Genomic DNA, 12,744 nt, shown 5'->3' on the forward strand with positions numbered 1-12,744 from the left:
CAGAAGTGTAAGCATTTTGTTACAAACCATTTATTTTGCAGACATCACAATTATATTAAAATTCAGTCAGTGAAGCAAATGAGGTGTAAAAATTAAAAGATAACGAACAGCAAGATAATGAACAGAAAGATAATAAACAGAAAGATAATAAACAGCATGATAATGAACAATAAACACATTTTTCATAAAACAGTAATAATTGCTATTTGTTAAACTATTTAAACCTAAACTACATAAAAGTATTTTTTCCTGTTTATTCACACATCCAATTTTAATGATATGATTTTAGCATGTCATATAGCCCTAGTAATTACATAGCCTGTCTGTTTTTGTGCAAAACTTTTGGTTGTGCCAAATTCATACGCATATTTGTGTGAAGTGAAGTATTTGAGCTCCTTGACTGTTTATACAATCTTCACTTTAAACAAGATTATGTTTTAGAGTTTTACAAGATGTTTAAAGGGAATTAAGACTGTTACTTCATTAAAAGTGATGAAGCCCAATCTCACATACACAAAAACTGGAAAAATGTTAATTGAGTATCATCATTAATACATTCATGGTCTGAATAGATGGCCAAGTGAATTGATTAATCTAATGAGGGAAATCACTGCCTCAGCATAAATGCTGCCTTCTCCACTCACTTCTATTATTTCTTTTTTTTTTAAACATTTAGCACTTCATGTGTTGGAACAGTGAGAGCAAGCCACTAGTCGGCTCTACCACATATGCATGTAGGGAATTGGCTTGACTGGGGATGATCTGAGGACATTTACTTCAACATAATATAACTTCCACAGAATTCACATACTAGTTCTTGTGTAGAATAAAACTTTTGTTTCATATGATACATAAATCATGCACACAGAAGCCTAAATGCGAGTTGTGAAATGAAAAGATTGGGTCATGCATTACTGCATTGAATCAGTGGGCCAAGTTCTATTGCACTGCACTGCTCTCTATTGGTCATTCTGGGAGCTACATTGGTTACTGAAGATATTCAAATTCAGAGTGACTATTTGCTCCCAGGTGTAAAGTGCAGTCTAGTGGAAACAATTTTAGGACAATATTTAGGACAAACAGTGTTGTAAATGTTGCTGCAGTGGCATTGGGTTTAACAGCAATGCGAATGTGCCTTTTCATGTGGGCGATCTGGGTTCGATTCCACCTTTGTCCCAATCTTTACCCATTTTGTTTTCTGTCTCTCCACTCTTAATATTTTCTTTCATGCTAGTTATAATAATAAATAAAAATGAATATAAAGGTCATTTGACTGTAATTACCATGTTTTTGGCAAAAAACATAGTTTTGAAGCAATTAACCATGGTGTTACCACAGTAAGTATGGTGTTAATATAGTAACCATGTTTAATTTTGGGGTTGCTATGATTTAACTACAAAATACCATGGTGATACTATGGTTACTATAGTAAAACCATGGTTATTTTTTGTAAAAGAAGGTTATGGTTAGGTTTAGTTGTTGTTGTAGGTGTCTGTAGGACTCTAAATAAACACACTGCAGTGATGCCACTATACTGCATGTTAATATTTAAATAGCGGTGCAAATAGCATCTACCATTATTTGTGCCAGGGTTGGGGTGCAAATAATATTTGCCGCTATTTGCACTGGGATGTAATTATCATCTATAGCTTAATTTGCACTAGCTGGGTGCTATTAAATTAGCCAGTGATTGGGCATAGTTCCTGTTGTAAACTCCACAATTATTGAATGCAGCTTCTTAAAGAAATAAAATGTAACTCAAATATGTGCTTCATGTGGTAACATCCAAATTAACTGCTTTGATTCAAGTCTTAAATATAATTTAACACGTCCGCATCTACCTGAATACATTGGGTTACCCCAACAAAACTACTTTTAATGGTTGGCTCGAGTAGAAATCCCTCCTTAAAGTAACAATAGCTGGTTAACACTTTTTACTGTCAAAATGTATTCAGTATAAACGTAATGCTAACCATTATTCATACTTGAATGACCTTAACAAAACCCAAAATTAAACCTCCACGAATATTTTCACTAGCTTTACATCTGTGGGCTGTGCATTGATTCTGTTTCATAATCTTACCTTAGAATGTACATAGTATGCACATCATTGTGATATGATAAATGTGTAATCATTATGGTCTAAATTTATGTTTTGTTTTTAATTAGAAGAGGGTGTTTTTAGAATTTCAGATTATTATATTTGTTTCAACTTGCATTTTCAATCATCATTTTATTATTCAGTTTTACATTTGCATCAGTTCTGATTGCAAATTGTGTCGGGTACAGCAGGGATTGCCCTCTGGAGAAAATTGCTTTTTGATTTTATTTTCTCACAAAACACAAATAGCAACAAATACAAAAACAGTTCTTTTCTAAACAAGAGTATGTCACTATACACTGCAGAAATTTTCTGATTCATGACTTCATTGCGTGCAATGACAAAACAAGCTTGATCATTGTAGGTCTTGCAGATTTATAATGCGTATCCCTGAAATGATCACATGTACACACTGAAAAAAGGGAAAGCCGCTCTATTGAAAATGCTAAACCAGTACACTTAAAATCAACTTATACATTAATGTTTGAGATGAAAACTAATTATATTGCATGAAGTCCAAGTGATATTCAACACAGTCATCAAAAGTGATAGGATCACATTGCTATTAATATTCAAATGGATTCAGACTTCTGACGGTTGGTGTTCACTCAACGTGATCTTTACTGCTTGCTCAGTGAACTTATTTAAAATGAGCTAACCCTTTAGCATTCTGGTCACCACTTAATCTCACTGGGTACAATCCATCTATGTCCACTTAATCCAATTGTGTTGGGACTATATTTGCTGAAACCGTGCAGGGGATTTCCAGTTCCCAGCATGCTTTGCGTGGGACTGGATTGGGAGAGTAAATTTGAAAATTATTTTAATGTATTTCTAAAATTTAAATTATTTTAACGTATTTCTACACAAAATTAAACAAGATCTATTACAGTATGTTGGGATTTGGAGGAGTTTCTATCTTGTTCTATCAATTTTGGTAGGTTAACATTTTGGAGAAGAGTGGAGCTAATGGTTAGTTTGAGGTTGGGTACATTACTCTGAGAATTCAGTGTGAATTGCTTTTCTCATGAGGCAATAACGTCTAGGTTACGTATGTAACCTCCGTTCCCCGATGGAGGGAACGAGACGTTGTGTCAGAGAAGCGACACTAGGGGTCTCTCTTGAGCGCCGGTATTCACCTCTGGACTATGAAAAAAGGCCAATGAGAGTTGGCAACCAGTATTTTCATGTCCCGCCCCCGGACATACGGGTACTTAAGCGGCGCAAATACGGGAGTTCATTCAGGATTTTTCTGAGGCAGAAGAGGATGCCATATGCCCCAGGAGCTGTTGGAAACATTTTAGCGGGACCACGGCGCCTGGCCTGAAGGAAGCGAGGCATTTCAGCACTGACTGAGCACGCTCGTTGGAGAGACATGCTGTCATTGAGACTGAGTCTAACTCCAGACCGAGAAAAGAGATGCTCTGGACCGGGGAGAGCTTGCTCTTTTCCCAGTTGACCTGAAGCCCTAAACGCCTGAGGTGGCTGAGCACCTGGTCTCTGTGTGCACATAGTAACTCTCGGGAGTGGGCCAGTATGAGCCAGTCGTCGAGGTAATTGAGTATGCGTATGCCGGCTTCTCAGGAGCGGGGCAAGAGCTGCCTCTGCGACTTTCATGAAGACGCGAGGGGACAGAGACAGGCCGAAGGGGAGGACTTTGTACTGATACGCCTGGCCGTCGAAGGCGAACCTTAGGAAGGGTCGATGTCGAGGGCAAATTGAGACGTGGAAGTACGCGTCCTTCAGGTCTACCGCTGCGAACCAATCTAGATGCCGGACGCCAGATAGAATTTGTTTCTGGGTGAGCATTTTGAACGGGAGTTTGGACAAGGTCCGATTGAAAACTCACAGGTCCAAGATCGGTCGTAAGCCGCCGCCTTTCTTGAGTACAACGAAGTAAGGGCTGTAGAAACCCTTCTTCGTTTTGGTTGGAGGGACAGGCTCTATTGCATCCTTTAATAGAAGGGAGGCGATTTCTTCGCGCAGGGAGAGGGCATGTTGGCCGTGTACTGCGTAAAAATGTACGCCCACGAAGGGGCGCCACGAAGGGGCGGAACAGGTAACGCGGCATCGGGAGGCAACGTGGCATCCCGAGGCTCTGGTGCTGAGAATAAACTCAAAGCACTTACCTTGCTCCGCACATCCGGCAGGGGGCGGGTTCGTGACTGAGGAGGAGGTCTGATGCTGGCGTCCTCTGGACTTGTCTGCACCGGCCGGCCGGGGAACAGTCGTGGGGCTGAAGGCGGGGACACCGCGTCCATGGAGCCGGGACTGTTGAGGCCTGAAAGCAGAGTGCCGTGAGAACGGCATTTGCTGACCATGTGCCCAAGAGACAAAGGAAATAGCTCTTTTATTGAGAATTTGGGTACCGCAGCCCTAGTTAGGGGGTGCGGAAAATCAAAAAACAAAGGATTCTCCTCCCGGCCCTCCACCGGGGGACGGAGCGGTCTTACCACCTCCGGAGCTAACGTCTTGGGCTCTGGGTGCGTTGTCTCAGGAGCGCCTGGGAGCCTTCTGGGTCCACGAGGGGGTCTGTGAGACAGGGGGCGTGCGCTTCCCGCGGTTTGCTCGACGCTGGGGCTGAGAGCTGGGCCCGGGTTGAGGCGGAGCAGGAGCTTGCCTTCTGGCCGTGGGAGGACGCCCTCGGCGAGCAGACGGGGCATGGGCCGTGGTGGCAGGCTTGCAGCAAGGCATGATGTGAGAGATGGCATCCGTCTGCTTCTTTACCGTGGAGAACTGCTGGGCAAAGTCCTCGACGGTGTCGCCGAAGAGGCCGAACTGGGAGACAGGGGTGTTGAGGAAGCGAGTCTTGTCGGCTTCACGCATCTCGACCATGTTCAGCCAAAGTTGACGTTCCTGGACCACTAGCATGGCCATCGCCTGCCCGAGTGCTTGCGCTGTGACCTTCGTCGCTCTCAGGGCGAGGTCGGTCGCTGAGTGCAGTTCCTGCAGCGTGTCGGGATCAGGGCCACCCCCGTGCATGTCGCGTAGTGCCTTGGCTTGGTGGACCTGCAGGAGAGCCATGGCATGCAGGGCGGAAGCGGCGCGTCCGGTGGCGCTGTAGGTCTTCGCTGTCAGCGAGGAGGTTGCTCTACAGGTCCGGGAAGGGAGTATGGGGCGACCTCGCCAGGTGGTAGGGGTTCCGGGGCATAGATGGATCGCAACCGCCCTATCCACCTGGGAAATTGCCTCGTACCCATGGCGCGCTCCGCCGTCGAGGGTGGCGAGGGCGGAAGAGCCTGTGGCGGTGTGACGAGTGGAGAGGGGTGCTCTCCACGAAGATGTCAGCTCGTCATGCACTTCCGGGAAAAACGGGACCGGGGGGGCGAGGCTGTGAGCGGCGCCCAGACCCCAGGAACCAGTCGTCCAGCCGTGATGGTTGTGGGGAGGATGGAGGGTTCCAATCCAAGGATACGCTGTTGGCTGCCCGGGAAAGCATGTCGGTCATCTGTGCGTCGGCCTCAGCCTGGGCGTGCAGGCCCGAAAGCAGCAGCCCAGGGGATTCCTCAGCATCAGATACCACGCCCTCCGATGCCACGGCAGGCTCATTTGCTTCCATCGCAAGAGGGTCGGCAGACTGGCTGTGAGGAGAGTCGCCAGCGCCTCGAGCACGGACGGAAATCAACGAGCGTGCTGGGGTGCGGGTGGTCCGAGGGGGCGTACCCGGCGGAGCTGTACCTGCTGCCATCCCCAAATCGCCTCCATCGCCAGCCGCATCGTCCTCAATCCCGTGGGAAGATGGAGCAACATGGGGGGCGGCTGGAGTGGCTTGCTCACGGTTGTAAGCAAGCTGCGACCGCAACGTTGTCATGGTCATGTTCTCGCAGTGAGAACATGAACCATCCACAAACGCAGCCTCGGTGTGATCGCTACCCAGACACACGAGACAACGCCTGTGGCCGTCGGAAGCGGAGAGCACTCTACCGCATCCAGAAACAACACAGGGGCGGAAAGGCATCTTTATAAAGACGCATCCTTAAAAGGACGTTCAACGCTGCTGTGTTTTGCTCTTTTAGAGGAAATTACTCTTTTAAATAAAATCACTCTTTTAGGAAAAAAACTTGTGAGAGTTTTTTAATCTGCGCTGTCGAAGCGCCCAGGGGCAGGAAGTGCACAGCGGTGCAACAGGAGAAAGCCACTGTTGTGCGCCGTAGAATCCAACAGCATGCAGCAGAGGGGTAGCAGGAACGTGGTGTGTATACGCAGCAGTTTGCAGACACCACCATCAGCTCCGAAGAAATTTTCTGAATGAACTCCCGTATTTGCGCCGCTTAAATACCCGTATGTCCGGGGGCGGGACATGCAAATACTGGTTGCCAACTCTCATTGGCCTTTTTTCATAGTCCAGAGGTGAATATCGGCGCTCAAGAGAGACCCCTAGTGTCGCTTCTCTGACACAACGTGGAGAGAGCGACAGAAGGGGAACTATGGGATCATCAGCATAATAGCTGATTGAGATTCTGTAAACTCCCAGCAGCACGATCCTTGTTATACACTACAAAACAATGTATGTAATATGGAAATGTGTTTGTTCATAGCTGCAAGGTTGAAGCGTTATTTGAACAGATCAAATTTAAGTTGTGGATTAACTCAATTCATTTAGGTTTTTGCCACACAAATTATTTGAGTAGAGTCTACATTTTTATGTAATATCAATGAAAATAATTTTCATTGTATGGAACCAATGTCCACAATTGAATTAAGTTAAACCAACAATTTTTTTTCTCAGAGTCAGAGGTCTTGTTTAGTTTATTTTCATTCATTATTTAGTTCATTAACACTAGAATCATATGCTACCTTACTCCACTAAAATGCATATGTTCCCTTTACAAAAAGCTTCACTAGGATGAGAAAAGCACTTTGGGAACAATCCTACATGTTTGTGACCAGCTGAAATATGTGTGTAACACGTCAATGAACATTGACCGGAATTTATAGCCTTGATTGGTGTAATCATTCGATGCACCTGTAACCGGGCTATAAATGGATTTGCCACCAGCGTGTCATCAGATCCTTTTCTTCAGAGCATTGTGTCTCACAAGCCTGTTAGAAATTTTCTTTCCTCTGCTAAGATTTAGAATTTGGTTAGGCAGTGTGCAGTGAACCTTTTCTCCTTTCTGATATATATATATATATATATATATATATATATATAAGGGGGGAAAATGTCGAGAGTCAAAGTAAATGATGCGTGTTTCCCTGTCAACGTTCTATGACTGTCAGGGACACGCATCAGTTTTGTTTTGTTTGTTTGGGGGAAGAGCATGCTGCTCTCGCGTTGGGGCAGGGCAGGTGCGCGCATTGCGACCTACTTTAGGTCAAAATGCTTTGCGCTCGCCTTGCTTCCGAGAGCCGGCACCCACACTTCATTCATGGGGCTCTTGTATGGATCTCATTGAGGAGCGAAAGACGGGTCCGTCCCTTTCACTCTCTCCCCAGATCCTTCCCGTGATCTTGAAGTGCGCTCCGGCGCCTCTTCAGTTCATGAGGGGGACCTTGATTCTCTTGAATCTGCGGACTTTGAGTTACCCACATCTGAGCACTCCAAACATGGAGTTACTCGATGTGGTTACTCGTGCAGTGGCCAGACTCCAGTTAGACTGGCCACACGATCAAGAGACCCCCAAACGCTCCAAATTAGAGGACAGATTTCTTTCTGGTGACCAAGGGAAGGGAACGCCTCATCAGTCCCTTCCCTTCTTTGATGACCTCCACGACGAGCTTTCTCGTTCGTGGTGGAAGCCTTATACCTCTCACGTTTACGTGCCCTTGACGTAGTTATATTCGACTATCGTGGGTGCTGAGGCGCGAGGGTATTCAATGATGCGCCGGTCAAAGGAACACTTGCGGGTTATCTCTCGCCGAGTACGGCATCATCACTGAAGAAACCCACTCTCCCCACTAAGCCATGCAGGACTACCTCCTTGCTAGTGGGGAGGGCTTATCAAGCGGCAGGTCAGGCTGGTGCTGCGCTGCACACCATGGCCGTGTTACAGGCCTACCAGGCTGACCTACTGAAAGACCTGATTGCGGGTGCAACGCTTGATGAAGAAGCCTTTTCTGAACTTCGTCGGGCCACAGATTTATCTCTGCTAGGAGGGAGGCTCAGAAACAGAGCGTAGCAAGTCATGCTTCTCCTCTTAAAGACTGGGTACAGGCTCGTCAACCTCAGCAGACAATCTCTTGGTCAAAGGGGCCATAGAACGTGTTCCTTTCCAGAGAAAGTGTCAGGCTATTACAGCAGATACTTCCTGGTCCCCAAGAAGGGTGGAGGGTTGCGTCCGATTTGAGATCTTCGAGGCTTGAACCGCTCAGTCAGGGTGTTCAAGTTCAAGATGCTAACTGTCAAGACGGTCGTGTCTCAGATCCAACATTACGATTGGCTGGTCACGATCGATCTCATGGACGCATATTTCCATATTGGAATTCTGCCACAGCACAGGAAGTTCCTGAGGTTCTCTTTTGGGGACGAAGTCTTCCAGTATCGGGTTCTTCCATTCAGCCTAGCCCTATCACCCAGCACATTCACGAAATGCATGGATGCAGCACTGGATCTTTTGCGACTCCAGGGCATCCACATTCTGAATTACATAGACGACTGGCTGATCATAGCACAGTCTCAAGAACTGGCAGTTCAGCACAGGGATATTGTCTTGGCTCATCTGGGTTCTCTGGGTCTGAGACTCAACGTCAAGAAGAGCATTCTTTCTCCTACCCAGGGAATTACCTCTCTGGGGGTTATATGGAATTCGATCACAATGTGGGCACAGTTGTCACAGCTGTGGCTAAAAGCCAGGGGATTTCATCCAAGGGCCAGTCCCCTAAGGCAAACAAGGGTTACGTGCTGAGCGCTTCGTTCCCTTTCTATGTGGTTCAGACTCCGGGTTCTTACCTTGGGTCCCACTCTGGGTGTGCCATGTCATCGCAGAATGCTAAAGGCAGACGCCTCTCTGACGGGCTGGGGTGCGGTCCTGAGTGGTCGTCCACCCCAAGGGGAATGGGAGGGTCACCAGCTCGGTTGGCACATCAACTGCCTCGAGCTGATGGTGGTATTTCTGGCCCAGGGCAAGTTCCTGTCACTCAGGGCGATTTGTATCCCTGGACGCCTGAATGTGGGAGCAGATTTACTGTCCAGACAGAAGATACCAACGGGGGGTGTGGAGACTCCACCTCGAGGTAGTACAACAAATCTGGGTGAGATTTTATAGGGCAGAAGTGGACCTCTTCGCCTCTCTAGAGACAGCGCAATGTCCCCTCTACTTCTCTCTGAGTCACCCAGCCCCCCTGGGTCTGGACGCAATGGCGCATACATGGCCCAGAATGTGCCTGTGTTCGTTTCCCCCAGTTTTTCTGCCCCTGGGAGTCTTGGCCAGAGTTCGTCTTGCCTCTTACTGATAGCGCTGCGCTGGCCGAACAAGGTATGGTTCTCAGAGCTAATATCTCTCCTCGACGGCTCGCCTTGGACGATTCCGGACAGTAGGGACCTTCTGTCTCAGGCAAAGGGGACAATATTTCATCCCCGGCCCGATTTGTGGAAACTTCATGTTTGGCCCCGGAAGGTTACCGATTGAAGGACACAGGGCTTTCACCTGAGGTTATCGAGACCATTCAAGTGCTAGGGCTCCCTCCACTAGAAGAATCTACACCAATAAGTGGGGTGTCTTTGAAAGATGGTGCAGTTCACATGGTGCAGATCCAGTTAACTGCCAGATTGTTTCAGTTCTAGACTTTCCGCAGGAAAAACTGTCAGCAGGCCAATGCCCCGCTACTCTCAGGATTTATGTGGCTGCCATTTCGGCTTGCTATGCCTTGATGGACAGGGGTGCCTTTGGGGAGGCATTCTCTACTCGCTCGCTTCATTCGTGGAGCCATGCGACTGAGGCCTCCTGTTAGGACCAGGACTCCTTCTTGGGACTTGGCAATAGTCCTGGAGGGTCTGGTTGAGACCCCCTTTGAACCTCTAGAGTCAGCGTCTGACAGACTTTCTGACTCTCAAGATGGTCATTCTTATGGCGATCACCTCTCTAAAGAGGATTGGGGATCTACAGGCTCTGTCTGTTTTGCCGGCCTGTTTAGAATTTGCCCCAGGTATGGCTAAAGCGATTTTGCACCCTCATCCTTACTACCTTCCTAAAGTGCCTTTTTCGACATTACATCCGGTCACTCTTGAAGCTTTCTGCTCCCCGGCGTTTTTAACGCCGGAGCAGGAAAGACTTCACAGACTTTTTCCAGTCCGTGCCCTTCAGACCTACGTCCACCGCACTAGCCAGTGGCATAAGTCAGGGCAATTATTCGTCTGCCATGGGGGCCGCAACAAGGGGGCTGCCGCCACTAAGCAGACTATGTCGCATTGAGTGAGGGATGCTTTTACCCTGGCCTACAAGGCGCGCGGTCAAGCTTCGCTAGTAGGTATCAGGACTCACTCCACCAGAGGGGTCGCCTCCTCTAATGCCTTGCCTAGATGATTCCCTCTTATGCAAGTTTGTGATGCGGCAGGCTGGTCCTCTCCGCACACATTCAACAGATTAGTTTGGATGTTCATGCTACTCCGGGCTCTTATGTCCTTGAGTCGACATCTCAAGCTCTTGTCTGAGACCTCTCGTGTTCTTGTGAGCCCACTTCACAACTGTAGGGGTCCGGACAGCCTCAGTGCGACAGCGTGGGTATTCTCGTTCCCAAAGCGCTTTTCTCAGCGCAGCATCCTAGTGAAGCTTTTTGTAAAGGTAACGTCTCGGGTTACGTATTGTATCCCTTGTTCCCTGAAAAAAGCCGAACGAGATGCTGTGCTTCTTTGCCGCACTGGAATGCCCCAGGACTGCTCTTCAGAAAAAATATCTGACGGCACGCTGGTGGCGCGTCCATTTATAGTATATATAATGTTCATTGACCTGTTACACACATATTTCAGCTGGTCACAAACATGTAGGATTGTTCCCAAAGCGCTTTTCTCACCGCAGCATCTTGTTCTGTTTTTTTCAAGGAACAAGGGTTACAATATGTAACCCGAGACGTTTTTCAAGGAAAATGAACTGTCATAATTTTATTCATAATTTTCATATTTAAATGGTTAATGTATATTTTATTAAATTATGAAGAGTTTCACACACATTGAAAATGACTTAGGACTTTTGGGTGATGGTGCAAAAAAGTCTGTATAACAGAAACGTTTTAGGCAATTGCATGTTTGGTAGTAACATGAAATGTCTCAACCACTTCACCCAAACAAACACTAGTTCAATTAACTAAGATACAATTATTATTATTAGTTGTATAGGGGGTTAAGGGAAAGGAGGTGGCGAGAACTGGCTTGATGATATAAATAATAGTTTTAATAATACACCGAACCAAAAACACACAAACATAAACACACACAGAGCAGCTGCCTGTATTTCTCTCTCTCTCTCTCTAACTGTTTTCTACTTTTGTATTATTTATTATGTATAAATAAATAATAGTACTTTTATTTTTACCTGAGTTGATTAAAAGTATTCAACTTCGCTATAGTTATTTTTCACCACAATTACAAAGTGCAAAAAAAATATATACATCATATTTCAGAATTTTGGGAAGAAGAAAGTTATAATCGCTAGATATGTTCATGAAACTAAGACACCCTGTGTGCGGCTTGACCCGCTGGGCACAGCATCATGAACACAGCAGCTTGCATAAACTGCCACTGGTGTCCTCTCTTCTCTAGCTTCTCCAAGACTTTCTGCCATGTCACTATATAAGAACTGTAATACTTTGATTTTCTGCATATTTCATTTAATTCTGGAAAGGAGTCATTCATTCAGGTAGGGGGAACCGTCTGAATCAGTGAACCACTGATCAAACTTCACTTATTTTTAAGGAAGGCAATGTTTTAACAGTGTCAAACATTAACACAATTTAGTTTGACATATATGTGGGGATATCTTGTTTACTTGCTATTATATGTCTAAAACAAACATTTTATATACCTTAGAAAGATACAATGCCAATCATGTCAGAAATTAACTAGGACTCGATGCAAAAATGCCAATTAAATTAATAAAAATATCCCCGAAATTCAAAATAGGGGGGCAAAAAATGAACACGCAATGAGATATTGTTTAATTAATAATATCTGATATGGTTACAAATACATACATTGCATTCTTTTAAATTTCAAAGAACAGAATTTTTTTCCCCTACCGTCTGGTTCCTCGCACCATTGCACGCAGAGACCAAGGGCGCATTATGACTAGCAAGGGCAGTCAATTTTCACTGATTTAAGTCTTTTTATAATACCTGTTTTATTTTAATTTTATTTTAATTTATTTTTTAAAGTTAGATTAACTCAAACATACAGCACGGTCATGGAAAACAAATCACTCAACTGAAACAGGTTTGCGGAACAGCCCCTGTTCTTAAAGAGACATTGCCATATTAACGTTAGTTATACATAATGTAAACTCAATGTAAATATTTGTAAATACTACAAATTATGCATACAAAAAAAAAAAAAAAATAGAATGTAACAAAATATGTAATAAATGTGTGAACATGCATATATTTAAAGGGGCAATAATACATTCTGACATATTTTAACTTTTTAACACTAAATATAAAAGACTTAACAAATAGACTCTGCATGTATATGGGTTTGGTGAAACTTGGCAAAA

Source organism: Xyrauchen texanus, chromosome 5, assembly GCF_025860055.1.
Source record: "Xyrauchen texanus isolate HMW12.3.18 chromosome 5, RBS_HiC_50CHRs, whole genome shotgun sequence".
Taxonomy (NCBI): Eukaryota; Metazoa; Chordata; class Actinopteri; order Cypriniformes; family Catostomidae; genus Xyrauchen; species Xyrauchen texanus.